This window comes from Cydia pomonella, chromosome 5 (genome assembly GCF_033807575.1).
Source record: "Cydia pomonella isolate Wapato2018A chromosome 5, ilCydPomo1, whole genome shotgun sequence".
Taxonomy (NCBI): domain Eukaryota; kingdom Metazoa; phylum Arthropoda; class Insecta; order Lepidoptera; family Tortricidae; genus Cydia; species Cydia pomonella.
Window position 1 is genome coordinate 7,228,559 of NC_084707.1, and position 12,862 is coordinate 7,241,420.

The window sequence follows — 12,862 nt, forward strand, 5'->3', positions numbered from 1 at the left end:
TCGTGTCCTCAGGATTAACCACGGTTGAAGATGATTGAGCTATGAGTTATCGTCCTGAGCTAAGGTGGAAGTTACCCGCAAACCTTTAAATAAAACGAGAAATATTCATATAAACTAAGCTCAGTAATATACTCCATTAAGGAACGTTCCACAATAGTCGTGTAACTAAAAAAACAGGCATAAAGTGTGTGATAGACTAAACCTATACTGGTGGAAAAGCAAGCGTCTGCCACTATATACCGTTATTGCCAAGAAAATTATAACAATTTTATCAGTAAGTCCAACTTTCATTTACCAGGGTCTGTCTTTTCCTCATACATCGCTTCCTGTGCGGAGTAAAATCGCAAAATAACGTGTTTAGAGCTCCGGTGTGGTCTGCCGCGGGGTATTCCGACGCTTGACGGATCAATTACTTTACGTGGCTTGCCCGTGTATTTACAACTTACCTTACGCAAAAGTGTCGAGCGTTCAGCTAGCTGGAATAAATGTAATTTTTATCAGCTTATTTATAGACTTCCACTGCTGGAAAAAGGCCTCTTTGCCCAATTTTAACAAGAGATTTTCCCTATTAGAGGCCTTCTGGCCAGTTTGTTACTGTGGACATTCTGAATGTCGTTGCATCATCTCCGTCTATTCTTGTCGTCCATCTAAATCATCCACGTTTTAGCTGAGCTTAGAAATTTCTATTCCTAGAATTTATGTAATAGAAACTAAAATCAAATAATATATGCGACGCGACAGCTGAAACTAAGTAGTATATGTTTGATGGAATAAGATTACTTGTTGTCTATTTAATTACGGTTTAAATAACAGAAATAGATAAGTAGTATGTGTGTTTGTGTTTAATAGTCTCCATATTTAGCTCTTTGCACTACCTGTTGACTTTTGTATGAGTTCTAAATTTCCTGCTACCTAAAGGTTGTCTGGAAGAGATAGATTTTTAGCGATAAGACCGCCTGTTGTTTCCTGGTTCTATTTTCCTTTAAAATTCATTTGTAGTTTTACATGTATGTAAAATGTATAATTGTTGGTGCAATAAGAATATTTACTTACTTATGGACAATTTGCTTTGCTATAGCCCAACATTTACCACGAACAAGATGATTTGTAGGGCTATATTTTGACTGCTGCATAGACTGCAATGAATCTTCGCAACAATTGTGAGTTTTGTTCTCAACTCAGTTTATACTATTCGTAAGTATCCTTAGATGGGCCATTTTATTTAAATTTGCACACTACACTTTTTTTAAGTTTGGGATTGTTTATGTTATTTCTACTTAGATTTACAAGCCTTTTCATTCAAGATATCAGTTTGCATGAGCATTGGACTCACAGTGCTTGGTAACCCATCGAAATCATACTCCAGCACCCGAGCCGATGCCGTGTTATGTAATGGTCGGGTATCGGGCGTTTTATGAAATACTAGAGGATTGCTAGCAGATTCGTCCGAGTAAAAAAACAAAATGTCTAGAAATATTCAACATTATGACTCTCCAAAGTCTCAGGGCCTCTTTAAAGTAATACCTACGGATTAAAAATCTGGTATTACTCCCATAATCTGTGCTAAATACTTCTTCCTACTCCTATAATAATAGAAATGTCCCTATCAGGTACCTATTATAGAATTATACAACTCTAGAATTATACAAGTCGTAATGTTTTTCGGGTGGGTTATCGGTAGTTATAGCAAATTATTCCAACTTTAGAATTGTATTGTGTGTATAATTATATGCCAGAAATCTGTAATTTTAATTCTTTCAATACGCTCCATGTTTATGTGTAGTAATAAATAAGCTCTTACGACTTTACTCGTCTACCTTTTGGTCTGAAACTCTCCCTTTGACCAAACATATAACATTTATAGCGTCGGCATGGTTTCATTAAGCCTTTGGATCGTTAATGACGTTTATTGCGTGTGCAGATTGCTCTTACGTCCGTGTCAGATGTTCAGGTGAGGATCAGTTTTATAGTTTACACATCTGGTCATGTAACACCTGGCTGCACTTGTATTTATGTTTGGTACTGATGGTTTGCAGTGTATAATTAAACAATACAATTTCTTTTTTGTAATTAGTATTTAACCTGCCATATATTTTTCAAACCAGAAGTAGGTGCGTACAAGTTCTGAATATGTTTGCACTGCTATTTAATATTACAGCAATTTTTGTCCGTTGCTATCATTAGTGATCACCGAGTGGACCCTACGGAAGACCAGCGGTGGTTTCATCGCTATTCTATTCCTGACGCACATTAAGTTCTGTTTTATTCTGCTCTTCTTGTTTGTACATATTCGTCACGAAGAAGTCTATTATCTTAATCTTAATCTTTTTAGTGCATGTTTTGAGTGATATGGAATTAAGAACATCGAAGATTGACTTGCTACCATCATCTTCCTAGCATTGTCCCGGCATTTTGCCACGGCTTACATGAGCCTGAATTCGCTCGAGAACCTAATTCCAGGAATTAACATACGCACTCGTCTTTCCTTCCAACCCAGAAATCAACCTACTCATATTGGCCACCTAAAGTATTTACTGTACAAATTCTACCAAAACTATTTAAATTACAAGTATGCTCACCCACAGAACAGTTACCAAGCAATAAAAACACAATGCTCGGTTCCTGCATACCTGAATGCTGTGACTAAATTGCGAGCTATCCTACAAGCCTTGCAAGGATATCTACCACTACAAGTTGAGCTCTCACTTCTACTGGGTCCGGTTATAATCCGGGTTCTTACATACTGGTGAGTTAATACAAAGGGCCCTTCGTCTCAATTACCTACTGTCTATTGTTTTATACAAATTTTCAACGGTCAGGTGCGTTGACTATAAAGTGAAATTCTGTTCTTTTGCGTAGGTGGTCAACATTCAAAGTTCAAGTGGTTCAAGTTTGAGAGTGTGTGTATGGACTGTTACTGTCATATTGGCAAAAAAATAAAGGCACTAAAAGATAAAGCAATCAGTCACTACCTTTTCACATTTTATCTCAGATATCGACTAAATCTTTAATAAATCTTATTTGTAGTTTTCTATAAAAGATTGTCACTTGGCTATTAGGCGCCCAGTGCTGGGGAAATTTCCAAAATTTTCAACACACAAAGATCTCGACAACTTGCTTACTTATGATTCTTGTTTTCAAAATAGAAAGTTCCATTGTATCATATCCACATTTTTCTCATCTTCAGCTAGATATCGTTGTATATACTTATACTAACGTATATTGTACGAGTGTTAGTGTGAAGTCAAATCATGTTCATGATTGTACCTGCCAGTTGCCCACAGGCAATAATTTTAATTCGCTTTCATTACACGCAAGCAAAAACTAGTTCTCATGATTGGCTTCATCATAAGGTCAAGGTTGTGACCTTGGAAGTGACCTTTTGTGAGTGAAACAGTAGAAGCTAAAATGCTGCTGTTTATGTATATTAGGATTAGTAGTTACATCAATATATGGAAATGCATCTCAGGTTTTTCATGTTCTCTGTGCATGAATGATTGTGTCATCGACCTGGTGGCTATGGGACAGATTAGTTACCTGAAAATTGTCATCTGTCAAGCAAAACAACACAAGCCTTATATGATGGTCTTTCTTGTTTACGTGACAGCGTGATAAAACGCTGTCCGTCACTTTCAATCCCACGGTGTTAAAAAGTGACAGTTATTTTATTATGTGAATAAAGCCATTCATAATACGCCAGTTGTATTTTATTATTATTAATGAAATAAAACTGTCGTCCTTCAAACTTTAATTTTTTTCCACGCCGTATACTCGTATTAACTGCTTGTATTTACCCCATGACCAGTGGGTGGTGTGTGTGAAGTGTCACACATACACAACAAACAAAAGATACATGAGTAAAACTTTTTTGTATGAGTTAAATTAGCATTATGCATCATTTCGGTGGACATCATACAATAAAATTAAGTTTAAACCCTCAAAGGCAAGGTCAAACCGTATAATTCTTAAAAGCTCATTAATATAATGTACCTGAACCGGTACTTACGAGTATTATAGAAGCATTATCCACAGGTAAGATGGTTCCTGAGACCAATTGTGACCTATGTGTGGTGATTACCACATCTCTCTGCTGTAACTACATTTTGACTTACTCGCCTTAATGTTTTATGTTCCCTACATCCTCACCTAAAGGCGTCCACGGGGCGCCGTCATCTGGATCGGTCTTGAGTTTCATGTTTGAGTTAACTCCAAGTCTTCCCAATACCCATCGCCTCTGCAAAAATGGTCCATCGCAAGGTCTGCTTTGAACAGAAACGTTTTCGCTTTCCTTGGGGATTCCAGGAGGCCTTGCCTACATTTTAGCCACCATATAATATAAACAGCCAGTACCCCTAGGCAAGGTTCATTGGATTAGCCATCACAGTTCATATTTGGGATTCCTCGTCAACCGAAACCTATAATTACGAGCGTCAGACCAATTCATCATTCGCTATAATTTACTATTTGCAAATTTGAGGTTTGATTAGCCCCTTGCTAATTTGATTACGTTCATCAACACATTTTTGGGATCACTTTTAGTTGTAAGTACATGCAAGGTAAAAATTGCCTACATAATCTTCCTGGCTTGCTTGCTTTTATTTTTGTGCGTATGTTAGCAGCACATCCCAATATTTGTGTCTTTTTGTAGTTTGTCTAACATTTTACGAAGTCTGTCAATTGTTTCATTTAACTAGACGCATTTAGAATCTTGAAAATAAGGTTTTGTATGTAACTACTTCCCTTCCTTCAGCCTTCGAGACAACGGGGTGTTGGGGCTTTAACGTCATAGCGTTTATAAGGGAAGTGGGACGTAGGATTAGGGAGAAGACTTCTGATGCCCGCGCGGGTTCGTACCTGGTGCAAAGGTCCATCGCTATCCTACGTGGTAACGCGGTACAGCTCGCGGAGGTCTTTTTGAATTGTTTATTTGCCATTGTACTCGTATTTTATTGTTTTGAGTGTAATTTTTCTAATTTTATGTTACTTCTAAGTTTTTTTTAAATAATTACTGTTATTCATAGAATTTAAGCCATGAATAAATAACCGAAAATGAAGAGAATGCATATACCTAATTTTTACTCTTTAAAATACATGTATAAATATAACTTAAATGAAAAAATAGATAAAAAAAATACAAATTATATGTATCTGATATTTTCTCCAGAACATATCGCTTTCATTATCTTTATGTGAACTTATTAAGTTAATGTCATATATTTAATACGTCTCCATCTTTTTATCTTACTAAAATTCTCATCATCATATCAGGTTACTTAACTAGTTATGGAGTTATTAGAATATATTTAATTATTGTTATAATCATTTATGACATGGAGTTTTCGATCAAATAATTAACAACAAAAATCACACATTAATCATACGAGCCCACAACTTTTTTGTCTCATTCGAATTCGCACGGTTAGACCGCACACTTACCTATTTTTTATCGATTTTTTGTCGACCGGGATGACTAACCCAGTATATTAAAACGCTATTAGTCTACATGGGCAGCTATATATCACTACAGCGGTGATATTATCGCAACTAAATGCGTACGATTTCGATGTCTCAATTTTTTAGGGTACGGTCGGACTTTTAATGATAGGTTTCATTCATAAGTTTTCAAATTTGTCTGGAATTCCTATTTTAATAATGAAATTAGGATTCATTGGACTTAAATAATGATGCATGAATTTTTAAATGAATCTAAAATATATTTTTTGTGTAGGACTTTTTTTCTATACCTACACATACACAGGACACAAAGTTTGTTATGGGAGGTAAAGATTGGGACAGAAGTATATTCTGGGCGTTAACGACTTCTACGCGGACGATATTGTGAGCAGAGCAACACAAAAAGCAGCCTTTTATATATTGTACATATACCGAGCGCGGGGCTAGAAGTAACAGTTTCTGGAAAAAGGTCTGTATTGCCTAAAATATGTATGCTTTTGTAATTGTGAGTAGATAAGAGGGTTTGTAAAGTATATATCTCGGCACTAATTCCATTTAAAAAATAGTTTAAAATCTTTACCCATCTTTTACACCAGGTGCTTTTTGAAAAAATGGGAGTTGTTACAACTTACCCCATGTCTGGGGCTAGTTGTAACAGGCTCGGGGCAAGTTGTAACAATGAAAATACTGGTAAAATTTACGAGTATAAGAAAGAGTACGTTTTTATTGGTTCACAGTCTTGTATTATACATTGTGGTTCATTCTATAAATAATCAACATGATACTTATCTTAAAAAAATATCACAATGTTTTACTTGAAACTGAACGTGGCACTTTTGACTTATCTCTTAGTCTTCTTTGAGTTAAAGTCTTCATCTGAGTTGCAGTTTATGGACACAAACGAATATTTTTCTCCCTTGGCACATTTCATGCCGGCCCATAGCTTGCGATTTACTATAAGGCCCTCTACATGCAAGGCATGAGTAAGTAAGTAATAGTACATTACGATACAAGTGCGAAAAATAGGAAATTCGAAACGAGTGGCGATAAATTAAAACACGACCGAAGGGAGTGTTTTAAATCGACACGAGTACGAGCACATGTAACGTACAACGTTTTACAGTACATATGGCCCTTTAAATGTTCGACACAGTAACGTAATATGCTACTTCTCGCACTAGTGCTATAAAGTAGCCCCATATGTACTGTAAATATTCTTTATTGTGCACCATACAGTTAAAAATAGACAGGAAATGAAAAACAAACACTTAAAGGTTAGGTAACAACAGGCGGTCTTATCGCAAAGAAGCGATCTCTTCCAGACAACCTTTGGGTAGCAGGAAACTATGAACTAACAACACTGAACGGGTAGTGCCGATATACATATAATTCAACAAAATGAAGACGCAAACAATATAATACATACCTACATACTAATAAAATAAATACATGCATTATAAATTATACAATCATAAATAAAGGCAAGTTAAGGCACATGTCGAAATTTATGGCTGCTTTTCGAATGCTAACCCTTTTTTCGAAAATCTTATTTATCGCCGACTCAAACACATTCTGGAGGTTTTTATCCTCTCTCAGTTTTTCTCCTGTAGGGTTTCATGCTAAAAAAATTCAATACAATAACTTGGCAGATTTTTCTGGGCAATATTAGGGTAAAGAAGAATAAAAGTATGCACAAATACCGCAAATAATTTGTACGAGCTACGAGTTGTAATAATATTATATATACAAATGCATGCATACTCATTAGCGAGCAGAAAATAAAATAAAATAACATGTTACAACTTGCCTCATATGCTCATTATGTCTAGTTAATGAAATATCTCAAAAACTACAAACTTTAGAAGAATTTAAAAAAGCTAAATTTCCATTGTAACAATGAAAAAGCAATAAACAAATAATTTAATTTTAATAGTCAAATCGAAAACAAACAAATACGAGACTTGCCCAAAAAAGAGCACTTATGTATATCCTCTTGTTTCGACCCACTTGCGGGGCACTGGCGGTGTTTACGTTATGCATCGAGTTATGAAAAGGACATTCAGCACCAAATTTTAATCAAAATATTTGAAATTCTAGGTCAAAATTGAGTGTTACAACTTACCCTTGTTACAACTAGCCCCACGCTCCCCTACTATTATAATAATAATTCAGCCTATATACGTCCCACTGCTGGGCACAGGCCTCCTCTCATGCTTTAGACGGCTTGGACTATAGTCCCCACGCTAGCCCAATGCGGATTGGGGACATACACCTTTGAATTTCTTCGCAAATGTATGCAGGTTTCCTCACGATGTTTTCCTTCACCGAAAACCTAGTGGTAAATATTAAATGTATTCCGTACATAAGTTCCAAAAAACTCATTAGTACGAGCCAGGATTTGAACCCACGACCTCCGGATTGAAAGTCAGACGTCATATCCATTCGGCCACCACCGCTGAAACCTACCTACTATAAAGAATTTTTTTTTTCGTACAATATACGCGGAACCCATAAATATTTCCTGTGGTCCCATTCGCCAACAATGTTAGGCGCGCGAGACAAGCCGAACGTCTGTAGGCCCGTCTCTAAACTTTATGTGTGAGCTTCGACTGTCTCACGGTCGTGGAATAGACCCCCCTGAACTACCTATCTAGTCACAACACATCATTTAATATTATTTATTTTATTCTATTATTACACACATCGTGAGAGTATTACACCAATACACTGCGAAACTATGAAAAAGAAACCAAATTAAATAACATAAACAAAACACAAATTAAATACGTCCATACAATAAGATTTTTTTACATACAATAGTTATCTTATGTCGAACTGAGCCTGTTGGTAAGAAGTCATTACGGTCACCTATTGACTGGCTGACGGAGTGGCTGCCAGAACACAAAAATGTAACTTATAACATGGTTGAAGTCCCAAAACTTAATTACTTCATATATAATAAATATATATAAATACCTATAAAAAATGAATTTTAGTAATATTTTGTTTTGTAATATAATGTACCTATAAGTAATTACGGTTGTGGAAGAGCGGCACGTCTCAACACAGGCCTTGTACGCCTAAAGAAAGGGCCCAGCAAATGTTTACTATAATGTTTGTAAAATAGAAATAGATAATATATAGTTTCGTTAGTTTAGTTTGATGATAGTTTTCAGTGCTCAACGAGGGTGCGGAGAGTTAGGGTCGGCAATGCGGGAGACTGATTACCATCGGGCGCGCCGTATGCTGCCACGGACGTAGTATATAAAAAAAAGACTTTTTAATAGAATATCACCATGCAACTTCTTTACCAACCCGCCTAAGAGGTGGTAGACGGAGTTTCAGTGTGTCCGCCACATATAAGCTCTTGTGGCACGGACGAGGACTGATTGGGACACCATGGATTATCTTCTCAAAAAAGTGCAGGTCTCTTGCCATTACCGCCATCAATATGCCTGCTCTTCTTGAGCCGATTGGCATTATCAGGGATATTGGTAAGAGGCCAGATGGGGTGTCCTTGGTTCCTTGGAGTCTGGGACAGATGTTAGAGTGGGGTGCTATCTGCGTAGAGACACTGGCACCGTCCCACCTCCAACGGACTAATGTAAAAGCGCGCGCTGCGGCGGAAAGCGCCGAAATTTTGAAATTATAAATATGAGAGCCTCGGTAGAGGATACTTTTTTGTACCATTTGACGTTGAAACTCTAGGCCTATGTAAGTATTAAGTAGAAATTATCTCGGGTAACACATATGTACATGTATTTCCTAGATTCATTAGAAATTAAGTTGATCAATTCTAAACTTCTATGCCATGTGGATACAATAAAATTTTCTATGGAATTATGTTTGCTTGGGTACAGCGCCCTTGGATTTCTGTATAACAAGGATGAAACCCTAAACACAATCTTAAAATAGAAATATCTCTAATAACTTCTCTCCCAAATTCTCAACGCACCATGAAATAACTGAACGGATTAAAAGAAGATGACACCGTGTTTCCTACAGAAAGCTATTACTATTCAAATTGCATAGTCATAGATAAATAATATAAATCATCAGACCAACAGAAGTGTTGAATTTGGCGTTCCCTTAACAAATCTATGGAAACTACCGCACCTGCGTAAAAGGTTGTAACTACATTTAAATTTAAAGAGATGATACAACTTTTTAGTTTTGTGTGGTAACTGGTAATAAAGGAGGGGCGGATATTTCTTTTTTTCTTTTTTTTAACCCGCTTTGGGAGGGAGACCACACTGGCTGGAAGGCCAGTCCGTAAACACAATAAAATTTAATATTTATGTGAACAATAAAGATACAATGAGGGAGTACTGTAAAAATGATATCGGCTGCCCGTTTTCCGACACTTAATGCGGTAAAATTAACCTTACTGGAGACTTTTTAAAGTAGATTGTTGACTGTTTTATATTTCTCGTTCGGTTTTCGCTGTAGGATACACTTGTAAGTTGCGCATTGTCATAATGCCTCAAATGTTAGGGATGGGAAAACCGCTGTGAAAGTGAATCACAATCTTTTTAAAATTGGAAACTGATACAGATCGTGTCATTCACGAAGACGCTTGCCTTGACTCGTATTGTCATGTCATTAAAGGTTAGATTTGACAAATCTGCGCGTCAACGTGAATGGCATAAACTATATATACTAATATTCATTGGAGGCTTGATAACTCATCAATATACTATATACCTACACCACTCGTTTTCATAATTTGGATAACATACAATTTATGCCTAGTCACTTATGTTTTTCAAAGAAATATACACATAGACTGAACTCAAGCATATAGCTATCCCAATTCTTAAGTGGCATTATTTGAATTAAAAAAAATATTTTAGTTTAAATTGCTGATAAATTTACAAAAAAAAAAAAGATTTATCAATTATCGATGAAAATATCGGCTTGTATCCCAGCACTGTTAATACCGATATCTGGCAGCTAAAATTATTATGGAATAAGCGTAACTGTCATATCTTAGGTTTCAAATAAAAATTATAATTTGACATTCAGGAACAGTAAGTACGTATAACAGCCATAATTTAAATATTTTTCTAGGTTATATGATAGTAGGTAAGTCTTCATTTCGTGAACCCTTATACATAGGTGGCAGATGTTTCGCGGGATAAATGAATGAACATTCTAATATTTAAATAATTTACTAACAAATAGTCCAATTGGCTCTCGAACCATTTTTTTTTATGTAACGAAATTACCCTGAACATTTAAAAATACATTTCTCCCCAACCAAATGTCAAACATGGTTGTTCAATTAAACGTGTCAAAACTTGACATAATGCCCCTTTACTGAGACGTTTCCAAAATGAATGACACATGTCATTTTTTTTTCGCCACTTGAAAAGGTACTTTTAAGTGTTTACGAATAAATCTTCATAACTGTTCCTTTATGGAGTAAAATTACTTTTCGTTTTTAAGTGGTTTCGTTTCAGACGTTCGTAGATATTTTTTTAATTAATTGAGCATATAGTTTTATGACTTTTTTATAATTAGGGGACATCTTACTCAGATCAACCTAGCCCCAAACTAAGCAAAGCTTGTACTATGGGTACTAGGCTATACATACTTGTATAGATAAATATATACTTAGAAAACACCCATGACTCAGGAACTATCTGTTTTCATAACACAAATAAATTCCCTTATCGGGATTCGAACCCAGGACTATCACCTCAGGACAGGGTCACCGTCACCACCAGGCCAGACCGGTCTTCAAATTCTTCTTTTATTTTTTCGTTTATGAATACGATATTCGAATATCGCAAGTTCGTTGTAGTGAATTTTACCAAGAAGCTCTAAATGTAAAGATCAATCATTATTATTTTATATGTATGAAATACTCGTAGATCCCAATTTAGGTTGTTGTCCCATCGTTTTTCCCTTACCACAAGCCCAGGTTGCCAGGTTGTTGGATACCTAACCGTTTTGGCGAGGATCGTAGCTATAGGCACGATTTGTGCGCCGGTTTGGACACGAGCTACCATGAATAAGGCAGACTCATAGCGAATGGTGGTTAGGAAAATTATATACTTTGTAGGGGTCTGGAGTAGATACGAGTCTGTTGAAATCTTGCAAATAAATTGTACAGATTTGTGACACTAACGCAAGTATTAATTTTGCTAACACATGCGTTTGCGTGTGGGGATGTTACCTGTACATATTGTGTCCGAAGTCGTTGATGTCTTTTATAAGGCGCGCTAATGATCGCTACGCACTGTGAGATTTGAGAAAACGATAAATTTGTAAAATACCTTCCCATTATCCTTCCAACTCTTCTACCACAATTTCTACTATGATAAAAAATACTTTAAAATGGAATAGTCAGTGGAACAAAGTAGACATTGTCGTAGGTAATTTATTTATTTTAACATTAATTCAGTAGGTACGATGAAGCTGGACCGAGCATTGATAGCGAGACTTTTTACTGCTAAATCTGAAGTCATGCATAGGTATCAACGGAAGATATCCTTACGAAGAAATGGGACACTTCTCCAGTAAAAAAAATTGCATAACTTTAACATATCGTGCCCGCAATACGGCCACAAAAAACTTTAAAGAATACTTTTATTCAAATCAAGGTCTAATATCAAAAAATATTTATTTTGAGATTTGGCCATATTGCAGGCACTACAATGTAGCGTGCGTTCTGTGCGAGCGTAGGCGCTGCACTACACTGGGTACACGTGCGCCCCGCGCGCTGCGCCGGCGCCGCGCGCTGATTGGCCGCCGCGCCGCCCCTCCCACCGGCGCTGACTCATCGCGATCATAGACATGATCCCGATTTATGGCGCAGGGATCTAGGACTCGGGTGCGAATTATTGGATGTTTTGTAAAAAATTCTAAATTGTTAAAAAAAATGTATATTTCATGCATAAGGTTACATATTTAGATGATCATAAAGGCGCTATTACACTAAAGTATTAATTAGAAATCGACCGTATCGTCAGACAAAAATGTTGTCCATTGGTTAAAAACGTCACACATGAAAATCATTGTTTGTAAATCGAAGATGTATCTAATATTTAGGTTCTATGTGCCTTAAGCCTTGAGTGGCATTATCTACTTTCTATAGTACCTACATACTTAAATACTGACTATATAGTTAAATGAATAAAAATTGTAAAAAAGTGCCTACTACCTAAAATTAAGTTGCCATTCCAAAGTAACCATTTTTATATCTTACACTTAAACCTTGCCCTAACATTGCGACAGTTAATAAAAATAAATTAAACTGTCTGTAAAATCCATATTACGCCAGCTTTTAATTGATGGAAAACTGCAAAAAGCTTGCAACACTGTATTATACCTATTTAAACCAAACACATGCCATAAATTACTGGGTTGCATCAGTTGCTTTTTCCTGCGCTCAATGGAATTT